Source organism: Panthera onca, chromosome D3 (genome assembly GCF_046562875.1).
Source record: "Panthera onca isolate mPanOnc1 chromosome D3, mPanOnc1 haplotype 2, whole genome shotgun sequence".
Taxonomy (NCBI): Eukaryota; Metazoa; Chordata; class Mammalia; order Carnivora; family Felidae; genus Panthera; species Panthera onca.
In genome coordinates, this window is record NC_138350.1 from 75,857,501 (window position 1) to 75,875,296 (window position 17,796).

General features: G+C 49.4%; 1 protein-coding gene across 3 annotated transcripts in view; it reads left to right on the forward strand.

Annotated features, from left to right (window-relative positions):
- NEDD4L (NEDD4 like E3 ubiquitin protein ligase) overlaps positions 1–17,796 on the forward strand; it is a 341,415-nt gene that overhangs the window by 84,626 nt on the left and 238,993 nt on the right. The window lies entirely within an intron of this gene.

The window sequence follows — 17,796 nt, forward strand, 5'->3', positions numbered from 1 at the left end:
CCCCTCCCTCCCTCCCCCCCCTCCCTCCCCCTCCCTCCCTCTCCCTCTCCCTCTCCCTCCCCCTCCCTCCCTCTCCCCCTCCCTCTCCCTCTCCCTCCCTCTCCCTCTCCCTCCCTCTCCCTCCCTCTCCCTCCCTCTCCCTCCCCCTCCCTCCCCCTCCCTCCCTCTCCCTCTCCTCCCCCTCTCCCTCCCCCTCCCTCTCCCTCCCTCTCCCTCTCCCTCCCTCTCCCTCCCTCTCCCTCTCCCCCTCCCCCTCCCTCTCCCCCTCCCTCCCTCTCCCCCTCCCTCTCCCTCTCCCTCCCTCTCCCTCTCCCTCCCTCTCCCTCCCTCTCCCTCCCCCTCCCTCCCCCTCCCTCCCCCTCCCTCCCCCTCCCTCCCTCTCCCTCTCCTCCCCCTCTCCCTCCCTCTCCCTCTCCTCCCCCTCTCCCTCCCTCTCCCTCCCTCTCCCTCTCCTCCCCCTCTCCCTCCCTCTCCCTCCCTCTCCCTCTCCCTCCCTCTCCCTCCCTCTCCCTCTCCCTCCCCCTCCTCCTCCCCCTCCTCCTCCCCCTCCCTCTCCCTCCCTCTCTCCCTCTCCCTCTCCCTGTCTCCCTCTCTCTCCCTCTCTCTCCCTCTCTCTCCCTCCCTCTCCCTCCCTCTCCCTCCCTCTCCCTCCCTCTCCCTCCCTCTCTCACTCCCACCCCCTCCACCCCACCTCCCTCCGCCCCTCTCTGCTGCTTGCACACATTCTCATAGAATGTACGAACACTGTGAAAGTTGAGAATTTTTCTTGGAGGAAGAAATGTGCATTTGTGAGTGTTTCTCTTAAATTGTTTAGTGAGAAATGAAGCTTTACTGGGGATGGTAATTTATTTCAGTGCATTTTGTCTGAGTGAGTCTCTTCCTAGTATTGAATATTGAATAGAATTATTAGATTACTTTATGGAAGAAAGGCAGATCTTTGTTTTAGGTTTTATAGGTTTCCTCATTTGCTAAAAGATTTTGATGAGAAATTACATGAAAATGGCTGAATCACACAGCATTCTGTGTGAAGGGGTTGGTGCATTTCCGTTCTGCAATCAACCTGTCCATTTACCTGCTGTGTGCCCTGCTGGCCTGGGCCATCGACTTTTGTGTTGATAAATTCTCACTACTGGTTCAAGGCCTTTGTTCCCAATGCGTGAAGGGAGAAAATTAAAAGCACCAACCTTGTGGCCTGACAAAGCATTGTAGATCTGAGAGAGCTGCTTTGCTTTGTTTCCTTAGGAGTAGGGGGGAACAGAGGACCCCTCTTTTCCTGAGGAGGGTACTGGTGTTCTTCCAGGTGACTGGCCCCTCCGTGAGCTGGCGGGCCCCGCCTGCTGGCCGTTGTCCCACTGTGCCCGGGGCTGGCAGGCAGCAAGGCCAGGGCACTGGTTTCCGCTCTGGGGGCCTCCGTTCATCAGGGGTGGTGGCTCAGAGTGATGCCCTGCCCGCTGCCATCTCCCCTCACTTCCCTCCCCTGCCCTTGGTAAGCTCGCCGCCCACCACAGTCCCAGGCTCCCCCAGCTGGGAGAGGCTCCCCCAGCTGGGAGACGACTTTGAACTTTGACTCTTAGGGAATTCAGGCCACACCTCCTCCAGGCAGAGAGATTAGAATCTAAATCCACTTTTTAAAAACCCCTACAGGGGATTTCATAACTTTCTAGAGTGTCATTTTCTGCTGCCTAAACTTGACTCTTTGGAGGCTTTCCTTTGCCAAATGTGCATTCCTCACATGCTCGCCTAAACCGATTCTCAAACTGATGGGGCCTCTACACACAGACCACTGGCACGGAGAGGGTGCCGTTGGCTGCCGGGGGTGGGGGTGGGGGACCCTTCCGTCCAGGTCCTTTACTCTTATTCCTTCTGTTCTGATGTCCCCCGTGTCATGGTTTTGCTTCAGGTCAGGGGTGAGTTGTAGTAACTTCGAATTTAAATTTCCAGTGCGTAGCAGGTTCGTAGTAACGGTTGCTAAATACGAAGGGCCAGAACGAAGGGCCAGAACCGGTGTGGAAATACAGAACTCACCGCGGCTTGGTTATTTAAGGGATGGTTGTGAGGGGTACAGCTGTAGACTGGGGTTGGCCTCTCTGGACTGTGTGTGTGTGTGTGTGTGTGTGTGCACACGCGTGCGTGCAAGCACACATACAGAGGGGCAGCCTGGACAAGGCTTACTGGTATTTTAAGCAGCCCTGGGCAGGGGCGCCTGGGTGGCTTGGTCGGTTGAGTGTCTGACTTCGGCTCAGGTCACGATCTTGCGGTCCGTGAGTTCGAGCCCCGCGTCGGGCTCTGTGCTGACAGCTCAGAGCCTGGAGCCTGTTTCGGATTCTGTGTCTCCCCCTCTCTCTGCCCCTCCCCTGTTCATGCTCTGTCTCTCTCTGTCTCAAAAATAAATAAACGTTAAAAAAAATTTAAGTAGCCCTGGGCACATAGGGTCAGGTGTGAATAGTAATTTGAGTGGTATGAGAGAGCAAAGAGGAGGCCGCGTGAGCACGTGGAGGGCGGACCACGTGCAGGGGAGAGCCCTGGACCTGGGTGACCAGGGTGCCCGAGCGCTCCTGGCCGGACCCGGGAAGGGCATGAGGTCACTGCCGTAGGCAGAGGGATGGTGCGAGGGATACCGTTCGCTCCTACTGGATGAAACCGAGGCTAGTCCGTGGGACAGAAGGATGGAATCAGCAGGATTCAGTACATATTGGGTGACACAAAAAGAATCTATTGAGGCATGAATAAAGTGGTTCTACTTCCTCACGAAAACAATTTAATTTCTTATTTTGGAAGTGTAATAAATGCTCTTTGGGAGAATAAAGGGAAGTGAAACAACGCAGACAGGATAGAAAATTATACCCAAAGTGGAAGCCTCGCCTGCTCTCGCCCCGCAGAGGAACTTTTGGTAACGTTTGGTGGGTGAGTTTTCCAGGAGGGATTCTTGGTGAGAGTTTAGTGGGGTCCTGCCAGGCCTTGGAGCAGAGGACTGAGGAACACGGGGTCTGTTCAGCTTTCCGTGTAGACCCCAGTCACTCCTGCCAGCGTTCCTTTCTCAGAGAGAGAGAGAGAGAGAGAGAGAGAGAGAGCGCGCGAGAGCGAGGGGGAGGGACGGAGGTTCAGGGCTGGGTTGCCGGAGGAAGGGGGTTGGGTTGGAGACGCAGATCTGGGAGTCCTCTGCTTGTAGAAGCCTTGTTGGCTGTCCACACACATCCCCCTCTGAGTTTTCCCTGGAGGGAGGGCGCTGCACTTGTCCCTGCGGATGAGTCCGAAGCCACCAGTTGCAAGGAAATCTTTAAAACCGGTGCAAATGGCTCGTTTTGCTCCATGGTGCTTCCTTATTCGTTTTCATATGACATTGTTCCTCTCAGTTGATCGTGCTTCAGAATCACCAGGGAGCTTGCGAACACAGATCGCTGGGCTTCAGCCCGGAGAGTCTGATTCTGGAGGTCGGGCTGGGGCCTGAGCATTTCTGCCAAGTTGCCAGCTGATGCTGGTGCTGGTCGTCAGGGGTCCACACTCTGAGAACCACGGTCCTCCCCATGGAGACTTCCAGAAAAATTGGTACTCCAAGAAGATGCTCCATGCCGGTCCTGTGGCTTCTTAGTACATGATCCTGCGTAGAATCGTGCAGGGAACTAGCACCTGTCCAGGGTGGGAGATGCACAGGTCGTGTGACTGGTGTTAGCGCCCTGTGACCGACCGTGAGCAGCCCTTGGAGGGTGGCTCATGTTCTTCCTTTGTCCTCGGGGTTCTGGGGGAGAGGAGATGAAATGAGCCTGTCCAGGCCGCGGGAGGGGCCTGGGTCCACGCCCCGTAGGTTGGGATGGTTTACATCAGAAGCTTTATTATTCTCTGGATGAATCGGTGTCTGTCTTCCTTACAGTCTCTCATTTGGTAATAATTTTAAAAAGTCACCCTCATAAATATAACCGGCTCTTTATAGCTGGGCCTAAAGAATAGCAGAGGCTTTGTAAAAGGTACAAAGTGTGTCCCAGGGTCTGTTGTTGAAGAGATTTAAATTACTAGTGGGGGAGAGGTTGACATTTGTGTCTCCTAAGGCGCACGTTGGGAGATGTGAAGGAAAGGCAAGTCTGTAAACATCATTAAGCGTCAAGAGTCAAAACCCAAGTACCAAGTGCTTGGCATTGAAATTCAACATTAATTTCAAATAACAGGGAAATACAGCATCCAGCAGAGGTTGATGGACAAAAGAATGGAATAAAAATTCGGTAGAAAATCCTTAAAAAAAAAAAACCCACAACAAACATGAACGTGTGATGTGGGCCTTAAAAAGGGGCCATAAGTCCAAAGAAAGTTCCCTGAAGTGAAAACTGTACATCGTCGGTCGTTGCTTTGCACGATTCTGTGGTGAATGAACTCGGGTCGGTGCAGGGCTGGAAGAAGGCCACATGAAACCCTCTGCCGTTCTCTCGAGTAGAACTCCCTTCCAGAACGAGAGCCCCGCAGGATGAGAAGGGAAACACAGGGTGCGTGCGGTACCCACAAGGGGCGGAGCGATGCGACGATCACAGCTCCTTTTAATACCCGGTAAAGTCCCAACCACCATCTGGAGCAGGGAAGCTGCTGCCAGGACAGGATGGGTTAAGTCCAAATACCGTTCGCGGTGTGCCGTGGGGCCTCCCGTGCGTCGGACGCGGTTCTGACCCGGGAGAAGTGTGTGCAGATGTGCAGGTAGAGGGGTACGAGCACTGTGGACGGAGCTGCCTCCTTTAGGAATTTCTCTCCTCCCGGGAGAAGTCCATATGATGACGACTCAAAAATAATCAAACTTCCATAAAATATTACGGTGAAGGGAATGTGTTTCAGGGGCGCCTGGGTGGGTGGCTCAGTTGGTTAAGCCTCTGACTCTTGATTTTGGCTCAGGTCTTAATCTTTCGTTTCCCGAGATCAAGCCCCATGGTGGGCTCTGTGCAGCCAGTGAGGAGCCTGCTTGGGATACATATATTCTCCCGCTCTCTGCCCCTCCCCCACTCACATTCTCTCTCTCTCTCTCTCTCTCTCTCTCTCTCTCTCTCTCAGATAAATAAACTTAAAAAACCTGTATTTCAGGTGATCTTTCAGAGAAGTAGCACACTGTGTCGATCTAGCACCCTGTTGTTTAAAGGATACCTTATCATTCCTGTTTGGTTTTCTTTTTGCCCCTCCAGAAGGGGAAATAGCATTTGTAATATTCTGGTGTTACGTAGTTGAACATCTCTTTTGAAGCAGTGTAAACCCATAAAGTAATTGGGATTATTTTGTAGTTTGGAAGAAGGTTAGAAAGCTTGACTCTGATAGTTTTAAGTTTAAAAAGGGGGGAGGATGCCTGGGTTGCTTAGTCAATTAAGCATCCCCGACTCGTGATTTTTGGCTCAGGTCACGATCCCGGGGTTATGGGGTTGAGCCCCGCATCGGGTTCCACGCTGAGTGTGGAGCCTGCTTGGGATTCTCTCTGTCTCCCTCTCCGCCTCCCCTGTGCTCGCTCGCTCGCTCACTCGCTGGCTCTCAGGAAAAAAAAAAAAAAAAATCAAAGTTAATTCTTTAGTCTTATTTTTTTTCTTTGAGGAAACCGAAAAATATAACCTTGCTATTTTTAAAAGTATTATTTTTTTCAAAACACGAGCTAAAATTCCAATAAGCCAGGAAATAGAATTTCTCAGCCACTATGTTAATGAGTTATTAATGTTGGGATTTGTAATAAAATGGCATTGCTGGATAATGAGGCTTGGCGGAAACGTTAAATCTGATAATGCACGTTTGCACGTTTGAAGGCCGTAAATTCTGCCTTATAACAAGCAGTGATTCTGCCCAGTGCAAAACGATAATCTAGCATGCTTGTCTCCTTTGATATGTGGAGCCAGTGACCGTGAAGATTTCGTCTTCGCTATTACCGGTACGGAATGAACGTTGCTCATGGTGTGTGGCTGGCTTTCAGCCACACAAGGTGACAGAAGGTGGGGTGAAGAATTAGGCCGGGTTCGAAGTAAGGGGCTGCCCAGGAAGGCCTCTGGCCGTGAATGGTTGCCTTGTCACCCCAGCATCCGCCGTCCTGTGGTTGACACCTGCAGCTCTCTCCTAGGTGTGTGGCCCTGGGTGCTGTGGCTTCTGGAAGTTTCTAAGGGGACGGCTCAGTTCCGTTTGCAGCCTTTCCCTAGGTGTCATCTCAACACTCTCTTGGAGCCGGTGGCTGATGCTTTTCTGTGTTGGTCCCACTTAGCTTTTTGTAGCGGCCCGGCTGACTTCGGCCACCCCTCGTACCGGTGACCTCGTGCCCTTTTACATCGTGTTCTCTCTTGGAACACGTCTAGTGATGAGCCCATCCTAGAAGTTCTGCTATTCTTTTTTGTTTGTTTTTATTTTTATTTAATTTTTTTAAGTTTATTTATTTTGAGAGAGAGAGAGAGCAAGCAGGGGAGTGGCAGAGAGTGAGGGAGAGAGAGAATCTCATGCAGGCTCCACACCGCCAGCACAGAGCCCGATGTGGGGCTTGAACATGAACTGCGAGATCATGACCTGAGCCGAAATCAAGAGTCAGATGCTTAACCGACTGAGCCGCCCAGGTGCCCCTTTGCTATTCTTTATAAAAAGAGTTTGAAACATCTGGTATAGAGCCAGGTAGCCATCATAAATCAATTTGGGCATCAGGTGTGGAATAAGAACAACAAGCAGAACCAAAAGACACACCGATTCCACGTGCTCTCGTTTTTCTGTTGGTTATTTCATTCATGATGTTTTGAACCTGGTGGCAAGGAAAGAGGCATTCTTTTTTTTTTTTTTTTCTAATTTTTTTTTTTAACGTTTATTTATTTTTGAGACAGAGAGGGACAGAGCATGAACGGGGGAGGGTCACAGAGAGAGGGAGACACAGGATCTGAAGCAGGCTCCAGGCTCTGAGCTGTCAGCACAGAGCCCGACACGGGGCTCGAACCCACGGACCGTGAGATCATGACCTGAGCCGAAGTCGGACGCTTAACCGACCGAGCCACCCAGGCGCCCCTAGGAAAGAGGCATTCTGACTTACGAGTAATCTTTTGTGTTTCACTGGGAGGGAGACGGGGATTGTAATTACTGTTATTTGTCTTGGAGAAGTTGCAGGTGTATAGAAAGTGTTGCGTGATCTTGCCTAAATCCCCTTGGTCTGAGTTCTTGGTTCCTCTTGCACAGGTCATCTAAACTCCCATCTCATAGCTGGGAAGGAACATCACAGACCGTCTGGTTCGTTCTTGCTGCCTGACGATACTTCTGGCAAGTGGCAGGCTTTTGCTCTCGCTCTGGTGCTAAGCGGCCGGCTCTGGGCGTCAGGGGGCCAGCTACTCTGCCCCTGACCGGGCTTAGCAACCAGAACTTCCTTCCCTCCAAAAGGCGCGCCTGCCTTCCTGCAGCCTTCACTCCTTGGTTTGAGGTTTGCCGTCCGCAGCCTCGTAAATGACTTGGCCTCTGCCACCCCACCCCCTTCCGACAGAACAGAACGAATCTGGTCGTATTTTGTCGTTGTTAAACCAGGTTAAACATTCTTAAGTCATCATGTGACATTTGCTTGTTTATTAACTATCCTGGATTCTCAAAAACATTTTCTTGAGTTAATACGTTGAAAGAGTTTTAAATTAAAAGCAGCAAGAAGGCTGTGCCGTGAGACCTGTCCATGTGTCTGTCTGTCTCCCACCCCTCTGGCCCTAGGCAACTAGTTTCTGTCCTCAGAATCAGTCAGTGGTTTCAGTTTCCTGTGTCTTCACAGAGTTTAGCACATGCAAACAAATATTTGTGTTGACATATGGGCACATCTCCTTTCTCCTCATGTGGAGGGTGCTGCACCCCACGAGGTGCTCTCCACCTGGTCTTTGCACAGGTGATACTACAGCTTGGGTTTGCAAAGCTGCATGTAGAGCGCATTCTCATTCCTATGGTTGTTTAGCGTTCTGTTGTGTAGATTTTGTCCCCAAACACAGCAAAACAACAGTCTTCCCCCTGAGTCATGCAGCTTGGAATTGAACATAATGCTGGCCCAGGGTACAGTATGACGGCATTCTCTGCTCTGGACTTTGAATAATACAAGCGGTTTACTGTCACAGCGTTGAGTCATATTGAGCTTGAGATAAAACCCCAAAGATTTTTTTTTTTTTTAATTTAAATTCAAGTTAGTTAACATACAGTGTGACAGTCTTGGCTTCAGGGGTAGAACCCAGTGGTTCATCTCGTGAATACGACACCCAGGGCTCATCGTGAAAAGTACCCTCTTTAATGCCCGTCACCCATTTTACCCATCCTCCCCACTCCCTCCCCTCCAGCATCCCTCAGTTTGTTGTCTGTTATTTAAGAGTCTCTAATGTTTTGCCTCCCTTGCTGTAACTTTTTTTTTTTTCCTTCCCTTCCCCCATGGTCTTCTGTTAAGTTTCTCAGATTCCACATGAGTGCAAACATAGGATATCTGTCTTGCTCTGATGGCAAGATTTCATTCTTTTTCATTGCCGAGTAGTATTCCTGTGTGTGTGTGTGTCTGTGTGTGTGTGTGTGTACATCTTCTTTATCCATTCATCAGTCGATGGACATTTGGGCTCTTTCCATAATCTGGCTATCGTTGATAGCACTGCTATTAAACATTGGGGTGCATGTGCCCCTTCGAATTAGCATTTTTATATCCACCCCAAAGATTTTTTTTTTTTAAAGTAAGCTCCGTGCCAAGCGTGGGGCTCAAACCCATGACCCTGAGACCCAGAGTCACATGCTGCACCCCTTGAGCCAACCAGACACCCCAAAACCCCAAAGATTCCCCCCCCCCCCCCCCCCACTTCTGATGCTCTTCCCTCCTGCCCTCTGCATTGGCTCTGGCAGCTGAGCACACACACCGCTGTAAAACTCCATCCTCAAGATTTGGCCCATCACCCATTCTGATGAAATGTTTTTGGATTCTGATCTACTTCTGACATTTTATCCACTTGCATATCAGCCGCAAATTGGATTTGTAGCTGCCATCAGAATCCTCATCCAAATTTTCCAGGCTCACCATGTTGCCCAGGACGGGGTTAATATTAGAACCCTGTGACATAACACGCCCCTTCGCCCCCACCTCCCTGGAGTTTTCTAATGGTGATGCTTTAGACAGGAGTTAACAACTGTGCACAGCTAAGCCTCACCCAACTTCAGTATCCATTCACCCTCTTGTCGTCATCTTGTCTGGAAGGATATGAGCGTGGTTTGGCCAGAGTCTCTCTCCGCTAGGTATGCAGCATACCCCAGAGCAAAAAGGAAACAAGTTCTCGTGTCTTATTCTTGGCAAACCCTACCTGTAGGTTGTTTTCCTGTCCTAAATGCTCGCAAACTATTCGGTAATTCACTCTAGAACTTTGCTTTGGATTGATGTCATTTTTTCACCCGGTCATTTACTCCCCTTGGGACTTGGGGGTGCTGAGCTCTTTTAGTAGTCTTGGACAGCCGTGCTAAGCAAGCCGAGGGATTGCCCTCTGGCTCTCTGGCTTTGACCGGCTGCACGTGGAGCATTATTCTTGCGGCCCCTGTGATCCGCTGTTCTAGCCCCTGCCTTCCGAGAGCATCGTCTTTGGCATGACAGCTGATTTTAAAAGCAACGACAACAGAGGATGAGAGAAGAAATCCAGGGCACTGTGGGAACCTTTTGTGGGAGGACCTAACTAGTCTAGGAGCCCTGGAAAGACATTTTCAGAAAACGTGCTGTGTTCGCGGAGGGCTGAAGGACAAGTAGGAGATAGGAACCAAATAGCCACTTGGTGGCTCTGGCAGTGGGTAAAGGTGTCCCCAGCCCAAGCTGCATGATTCATAGTATGATCCATAGCTTCTTTTCCCTCAGAGTTGGGACATTTGCCCACCCCTTGTGTCTGGTTCCTCTGGGATGTTGGCAGGTTCTCTTAGCCACTTTGGGAGGTGGCTCAGGACAAGCTGTAGAACCAGGATGTCCCTGGCACCATTCTGGTTCTGCTGCTTCGAGGCCCTGGGTCTCCCAGGCTCCTTCCCGCTGGCCTCAAGTGGAGTCAGAAGCATGAGGGCAGGAAGGCTTCAGAGCTGTAGCACAAGAGTGGATGTTACGTCAGAAGATCTTCATCTCTGTCCGGGAGTCGGGGAGAGTAACCTCTTGAGGATGAAGCCAGGAGCAAATAAGGTATTTGTGGGAGCAAACCAAGAAATGGTCTGGAAGTATGTGGTTGGAGAGTTGAGGAACAGCCACAGCTCCAGTGGAGGCGACTTGGGTGCCATCTCCGGGAGGTGGCGTGGAGTTTGGTTGCAGTCTGCGGAGGGGGAGCCTTGTCCTTTTGTGTGGCACGGTGGGAACAGAGCCTGGGAACGGGAGGGCCTGGGTGGGCTGGAGCTCGGGAGACGGAAAGCCTGGAGAGGTTTCTGTTGGGTGCTGCTGTTTGAAGGCCGGTCCGGAGCCCGGGAGCCTGAGCACTTGTGAGTGGCAGGGTCACCCTGTTGGGGAGATGAGCTCAGCATGCGTTTGGGTACTCAAACTAAGCCTTGTTCTCACCAGGCAGGCTTCTGAGTGATTATAATGTGCATTTGTTCGACTTGCCAGCAGAGTAAACATGCCCGTCCTGAGGCTTCAGATCCATGTAGTGGGCCATCTCCTCACTATAAAATCTAAAACTCAACACTAAAATGAGTTATCAGTCCTGTTCATATGTGTCCTCTCTGAGCTTTTGGGAGCCCTTCGTGCACAGATGGATACGAGTCACGTTTTTCTTTCTTCCTTCCTTCCTTCCTTCCTTCCTTCCTTCCTTCCTTCCTTCCTATGTTTTGTTATTTATTTTTGAGAGTGAGAGAGACAGAGCACAGCAGGGGAGGGGCAGAGAGAGAGAGAGAGAGAGAGAGAGAGAGAGAGAGAAGGAGACACAGAATTCGAAGCGGGCTCCGGGCTCCGAGCTGTCAGCACAGAGCCTGATGTGGGCTCCAACTCGTGAACCGCGAGATCATGACCTGAGCTGATGTCGGCCACTTAACCGACTGAGCCACCCAGGCACCCCCGCAAGTCACGTTTCTGATCCTACGTGGGGAGAGTCCGACCTGGGAGCATGGAATTCACTCCGTGGATGGTGTTCTTGGGGGCCCTTTGTAGCCCCCACTGCCTGAAACCCAAAGTTTTTCCAGTGCCTTCTAGTCAGACTACACATTCCACCAAGAAACCCAGACTCTTCACTCCAGTGGGAGAGGTCACAGTTCTGAGCGCCATGGAAAATACAGAATTTTAGATTTTGAGCTATGATTTTTGGCTTTCAACAAAGTGCAGTTGTTTATTACGATCGTTTTTAGAACTATAAACGTAAGATAATTCTCGTATTAGTGATCTTGGGGGAATTTAAACATGTTTCCTGTCTTATGATTCGAGGTCGGGAACAAAAGAACCATTGATAAATGGATTCTTTGAAGACCTTTTACATGGAGCTTTACCAACTCTTCTGGTAAAAAGAGAATTTTTAATTAGTGGAAGAGAATGACTATGTCCTTTGAGCTGGAACTCTTGCCAGCTCATTCATTTCATGGACACTGCTCAGTGGCACCCTCCTTTCCTGTCTGCACAATCACTGAATTACTGTGGATTTTTGGCATCCAAGAATTGAGTGTTGCTCATGGAGAGCCTCTCTGAGAATCTGTCCACACCTGGAAGAATTTGCATTCTTGCTGTGGTGTACGTTTGAGTCCTGTTCGGTCTGAGGCCCATGGGAGTGGGAATGTCCCTTAGCGTGTGACCGATCCCAGCCACCACCCGCCGTGAACACTTCAACCTACCGCCGGCCCCACCTTCTCCCCTTTTCTTTAGAGATTGGTTTTCCAGGTGAAATGGTGCAGGTTAGCGCTATCCACACAGAATACCACGGCCCTGCTCTACTCAGAAGTCAGAAACAAAGACGTCCGTTGTCACTGAAAGAAAGAAATGCAAAGCTAGCACTTGGAAGGCACAGGTCAAAACTGCACGTAGTTGTAGGAGGAGTGGGGAGGGGACCGCACCTGCAGGAGTCAGCCTAAGCTGTGGCAAGAGACCCGACAGAATCTGACAGGTGCTCCTCCAGCAACAGTCCTGTGTTTGTGGAGCAGTGGATGTGGCTTCCTCCCTCGTCCAGCCGTCTCCTCCCACTGCTCGCCTCCGCAGGCCTCCTTCTGGCTCCCTCCGTGGTTAGCCCTCAGCTCTTAGCCCTTATCTGAGTTTCCTACGTGCCCTTTCCTTCCAAGTATTATCCACATCGCCTTCTCTTAAAGCGACCAAGAACGCCTCTTGGGGGTTTACCTCTCTTCTCGCCCTCTGAATACGTTTCCCCATGAATACTGCGCAAGCCTGAGCAACCTGGTTACGGTTCTGGCCTCATCATCCACACACTCCGGGGTCTTTTTCACTCTCTCCCTTGCCCTCCCTCTCAAGGTGCCCTCATGTTTCTTCTTTGTCCGAAAGATATGTTCCTCCCTTTTGCTCGGTCTTCGGGGCCTGGCTCAAATGTCTGTTCATCTGAGGCTTGCCCCAACTTTCCGGCCCATTTCCTTCTCCCCGCCTCTTACACCTGCATTAATTTCTCCCTCTGAATTCCTGCGGGTTAACATTCACTGCTGCTACTAAGTTGACCACGTCATCTTGTGATCGCGCGCGCATGTGTGTGTATGTGTGTGTGTGTGTGTGTGTGTGTGTGTGTGTGTGTGTGGTTCTCCCGGCACAAGAAGGGAAAGTCCTGTAGGCTTGAACTCTGTCTTACTGTTTCCATATTCCATGTACCGTGCTCAGAGCGGGGTGAGCACTCAGGGCTCGCTGACTACACGGACGTGAGCGCACCGGAGGGGATGAACGGGTGCTGTGCGGGCAGGGGCAGTGAGGAAGGTGGGACTAATGAGGTGGCAGGCGAATTAGGACGGAGAGAAGCTGCCACACATCAACAGCAGCTACTCGGGATGGCGCATAATAGATGCCCAGTAGCTTGCGGAAAAAAGAGCAGTTGAGGTTCCGGTGGTGGGTGTTGAATCCTCCCACTATTGGTGATAAATTGAGGCTGTGGGATGAAGAAGGGGTGAACTGAGAGTTGTTTTAAAGGCAGACAGAAGTTTCACAGCTCCTCTCCAATGTTGTTATTCTTTCCAGAATTAAAAAAAAATTCAGGGGCGCCTGGGTGGCTCAGTCGGTTAAGTGTCTGACTCCTAATTTCGGCTCAGGTCATGATCTCATGGTTCACGAAGATCGAGCCCCACGTTGGGCTCTGTGCTGACAGCGTGGAGCCTGCTTGGGATCCTCTCTCTGCCCCTCCCCCGTGTGTGTGTGCTTACTCTCTTTCAAAATAACATTAAAAAAAATTCATACTGATGATCGTGTATCCTGAATTTTCTGGAGTGGTCTTAGTTTGAAATATCGACTGTACTTATAGGGTGCTGGTTCTGTACTTAAAAAAACAATACAGCCACTGCACCTATATTGAACACGTCACTAAGTTCTGTTAATTCTACCTTCTAAAGGCCACTGCTTTTTACACGATAGAAAACATAAGCAATAGTCTTTACTTTTTCACTGGTATCTTCCTTGTCTTGAACGTTGCCCCAGTACATAAGAAAACCTTGACTTAGCCGAGAGATAAATTAGACTGCAATTATTACATGGGATTCTCCACATGCCTTGATTCTCCGTTGCTGTGTTACAGATGCCCCCCAAATTTGTCAGTGTAAAACAACAAAAGCAGCTTATCTGGGTGGTTCTGACTCGGGACCCAATCTCATGGACCGTGAGATCACGACCCGAGCCGAAATCAGAGTTGGACACACTTACCAGACCGAGCCAGGTACCCCATGCGGACGTACGTTAAAACCGCACAGTCTGATTTCTGGAAGTTTGTCACCTTGAGCATTAGAATTACAAGTCTGCTCCGTGAGGCCATCCTTTTCCTGGTCCCCATACGTGAACTTCTCTCAGTGGCATAATGAGAGCCATAATCTGGCGGAGGTTGAGGAATTTAGGGTAGGCACAGTCTGCAGCTTCTACAATTTTCTCAGGAGCCAATAGCCCTGGGACTTGCACTTGCTGAGGATGTTCTGTGTGGGGCTGACCGTGGCAGGCAGATCCAGAGGATGGAACTGTGAGTTGGGGCCGTTTGCCGTCAACAGGACTATGTGAGCTTGAGGTGGACGTGCGGTCCAGTGTTGGGCTCCTTTCCTGTGACATCCCGTGTCTTTGTCCTCACCACACATATCTTAGGTTTCTGTCCCACCCCTGTGTTACAGGTGCATGATAGGTATGGGTATGTCTGACCTCCACAATTGACTGTAAGCCCCTCAAGGGCAGAGAGGAAGTTGTCTTGATGACTTTTGTGTTCTTCTTGTTTGCTGGCACAGTGCGTGAACATGATGTGCTCATCACATTTTCGTTGAATAAACAGAAGGTTGAAGTAGAGAACTGAGAGAGAGAGAGAGAGAGAGAGAGAGAGAGAGAGAGAGGGAACACGCATGCAAGAAACTAGGAGAGGTAGGGGTGCCTGGGTGGCTCAGTCGGTTAAGCATCCGATTCTTGGTTTCGGCTCAGGTTATGATCTCACGGGTTTGTGGGATCGAGCCCCGTGTCAGGCTCTGCGCTGACGGTGTGGAATCTGCTTGGGATTCTTTCTCCCCCCCCCCCCTTTCTGCCCCTCCCCTGCTCATGCATTCTCTGTCTCAAAAATAAACAAGTAAACATAAAAAAAAAAAAAGAAGTTAGGAGAGGGAGCAGCCGTGTGAGGCGGGGGACCCATCAAGGGAGTGAAGAGGGGAGAGAGTTTAGAGAGTAGGAATCAGGGTGGAAAAGGCAGAGCTGAAGAGGACAGGAATAAGGGATGAGGTCAGGGAGGAGAGTAGATTTAAAACGAGGTATGAAATAGGATCTTGGCTCATAACCAAAGCAAGAGCAGGCAGGAGTGGGAAGATTAACGGTTATCTGCTGTGTAGTAGGCACAGCGGGGGCACTTTCTGTACGTTACCTTATTTAATTTCACTTCAAGTCGAAGTAAGCTCTATGCCCAACACAGGGCTGGAACCCATGACCCTGAGATCAAGAGTATCTCTCAATGGAGCCAGCCAGGCGCTACAAGCTTATTTACTTTTTTAAAGCAACTGAAGTTAATTGACCTCTGTGAAACTTCCATATTTCAGTGCATAAAGATACTGATCATCCCTTTACACCAGGGAGTGTTCACTGTGAGCCTGAAAAGTTTACGGGTAATAGTTTGAACTATAAACACACTGCAGAATATGGAAGGTAAACACATAAATTAATTTAGGGGCGAATGACGAAGATGTACAAGTCCCTGACCTAGGTCTTATCCTTGTCCGCTTGAATGGCTGGTGTATGTGATACCTGGGCTCACTGGAGATGTGTGAGAAAGAATACTATTTCCTAACACAGCTGTCCCCTTTTGGGAGTGAGATCAGCCGCCATTGTGGAGATTAAGGGACAAAATATACAAAGTTACCTTCTCCGAGCAGATTCACAGGAGAAAAGGTCAATTCTAGCAGCTTACTTTGAGTTGGGATTTGAGGTTTATTTTATCACAGGAGCAAATTTGACAGATTATGTATATGATATGGGTAGGCACGGAAATTTGGAAACCACATATACACCGTTTATATGAGCAGGTGTCTGAGCTGGAAACCACACCATCTTAAGCATGAACCTTTGGAATACCACCTGTTCAGAAGCGGGGACTTCCGCTCTGCCACCCATCCGGGACTTGGGCTCCTTATCTTGTTTTAGGCCTTCAGGAAGAATTAGGCAACGAAGTGGAAAAGAAAAACACACGTCAAGGGCATAGGATCATCCCCGTTGTGCAATAACAACACAAAAGCAATAGATGAACGTTCACAGGAAGAGACCCTGAGCGTCGTGAGGATACCTCTGGTTGTTTGGCCTCACCTCTTCTGTGCCTGTGCTTTCTCTGCATTGCACGGTCCAACTCCACATAATACCTTCGTGGTCCTAAGCCGCCTTAGTTAAATATTGAATTCTACCAGAGTCATAACCAGGGACCGAAATGTCATGCGTAGGTTTTATGAAAGTCATAAAATGCTTCAGAAGGTCCCATTTGCTCGGCTTGGAACCCATTGCATCTGATAAATGAGTCACACACCTGATCATGTGTTTCCTTACAGAACTACGATGGCTGCTGATCGGTATGCACACTTATTATTTAGAGGAAACAGAGATAAGAAGTTTTTGCTGAAGATCTAAAACTCATGTGTAGAAGCTATTTTTATAGAGTAGCATTCTCTTTCCTCCTCCCCTGCCCCATAGCCTCAGAGGGAGGTGAAATTTCCTTTGACAGCTGCTTGTAAATAGTAAGTGTTCAATAAAGGCCCTCTCTTCTTTTCATCTCCCAACTGTTGCCTGCATATTACGTAAGAGTGTCCTTTTCACATCTCCCAGGTGTGCAGCTGCATATGCCTTTGTGAGTTTGCGCAAATATAACTTGTAGGTTTTTATTACGACAAAAGAAGGCTTATTTATTTTAGAAATACAGAAAATTCCTAAGCTTGTGATTTTAAATTTTTCTTAGGGTTTTTTTTTTTGGCATTTCTACAGAAATTTAATTTCCAGACAAAAATATTTAATGTTTCAAAAGGAAAAAAATGTAGATAATCATAAAGTTATCCGGTATCCAGAGATAATCACTGTTAATGTCCTTTTGACGGCTTTCTCTGTGCATATATGCATAATAGGTTATTTATTGAAAATTGATTGTATCGTATATGAGCGAAGCTAACTGCTAAAGCAACCTGAAGTTTTCAGTGGGAAGAAACAGCACGGGTCTGTTTCCAGCTCACTGTCCTGGCAAGGTCAGTAGGTGATGGTGAAGCGGGCAGGATGAGGTAGGGATGCTCCCTCCCTCTACATTCCTTTCACGGAGTTTTTCCCCTTCTTGCCTTCAAGATTTTCTCCGTTGAGCCAGGGGAAGAGAATGGAGGGAGGGTGAATGGGAGGGTCTTATGGGCCAGGTCTGGAAAATGCACACATCATATCCGTGCACGTTCCACTGGCCAGAACCTAGTCATGTGACCACCTAACTGCAAGGAATGCTGGGAAATGTAGTCTGAGTGGAAAAGGCAAACAGCTTGGTGACCACCTTGCTTATTTCTAACTCAGTTGTATAAGCCAGTTTTTTTAAAAAAAGTTTAACTTTTAGAGAGGGCATGAGCAGGGGAAGCGGGAGAGAGAGAGAATCCCAAGCAGACAAGCACCGTCAGCACAGAGCCCGATTCAGGGCTCAAACCCACAAGCCATGAGATCATGACATGAGCCGAAGTCAGACGTTTAGCCAACTGAGCCACCCAAGGTACTCCTTGTGTAACCCACTTTTGAAACTTTCTTTTATAAACCAAGTTGTTTATTTGCAACATGGGCACCTCTCCATCTCAGTCCTGTGGGAACCCCTCCCATCTCTTGCCAGATCTCTTCCTGATTGGTCTGTTTTGTTCTTGTTCCCCTGTAGTCTGATCTTGCACAACAAACCAAGGTGGTCTTTTAAAAATTCAAGTCAAAGGGCACCTAGGTGGCTTAGCCGGTTGAGCGTCTGGCTCTTGGCTTAGGTCATGATCTCATGATCCATGAGTTTGAGTCCCGTGTCTCTGTCTCTGCCCTTCCTGCATGCTCTCTCTCTCTCCCTCCCCCAAAATAAAGAAATAAACTTTACAAAAAATCAGTTATTAAAAAGTCAGGTCAACTGTTGTCACTCCCCTGCTTAAAACTTTCCAGAGATGATTGGAATAATGCTTTCTATGGAAGCTGACCTTTCAGGTTTCTGGCCCCACTGTACCACTCCCTCCACTCTTGCCTCTCCCTTCAATGCCAGACCT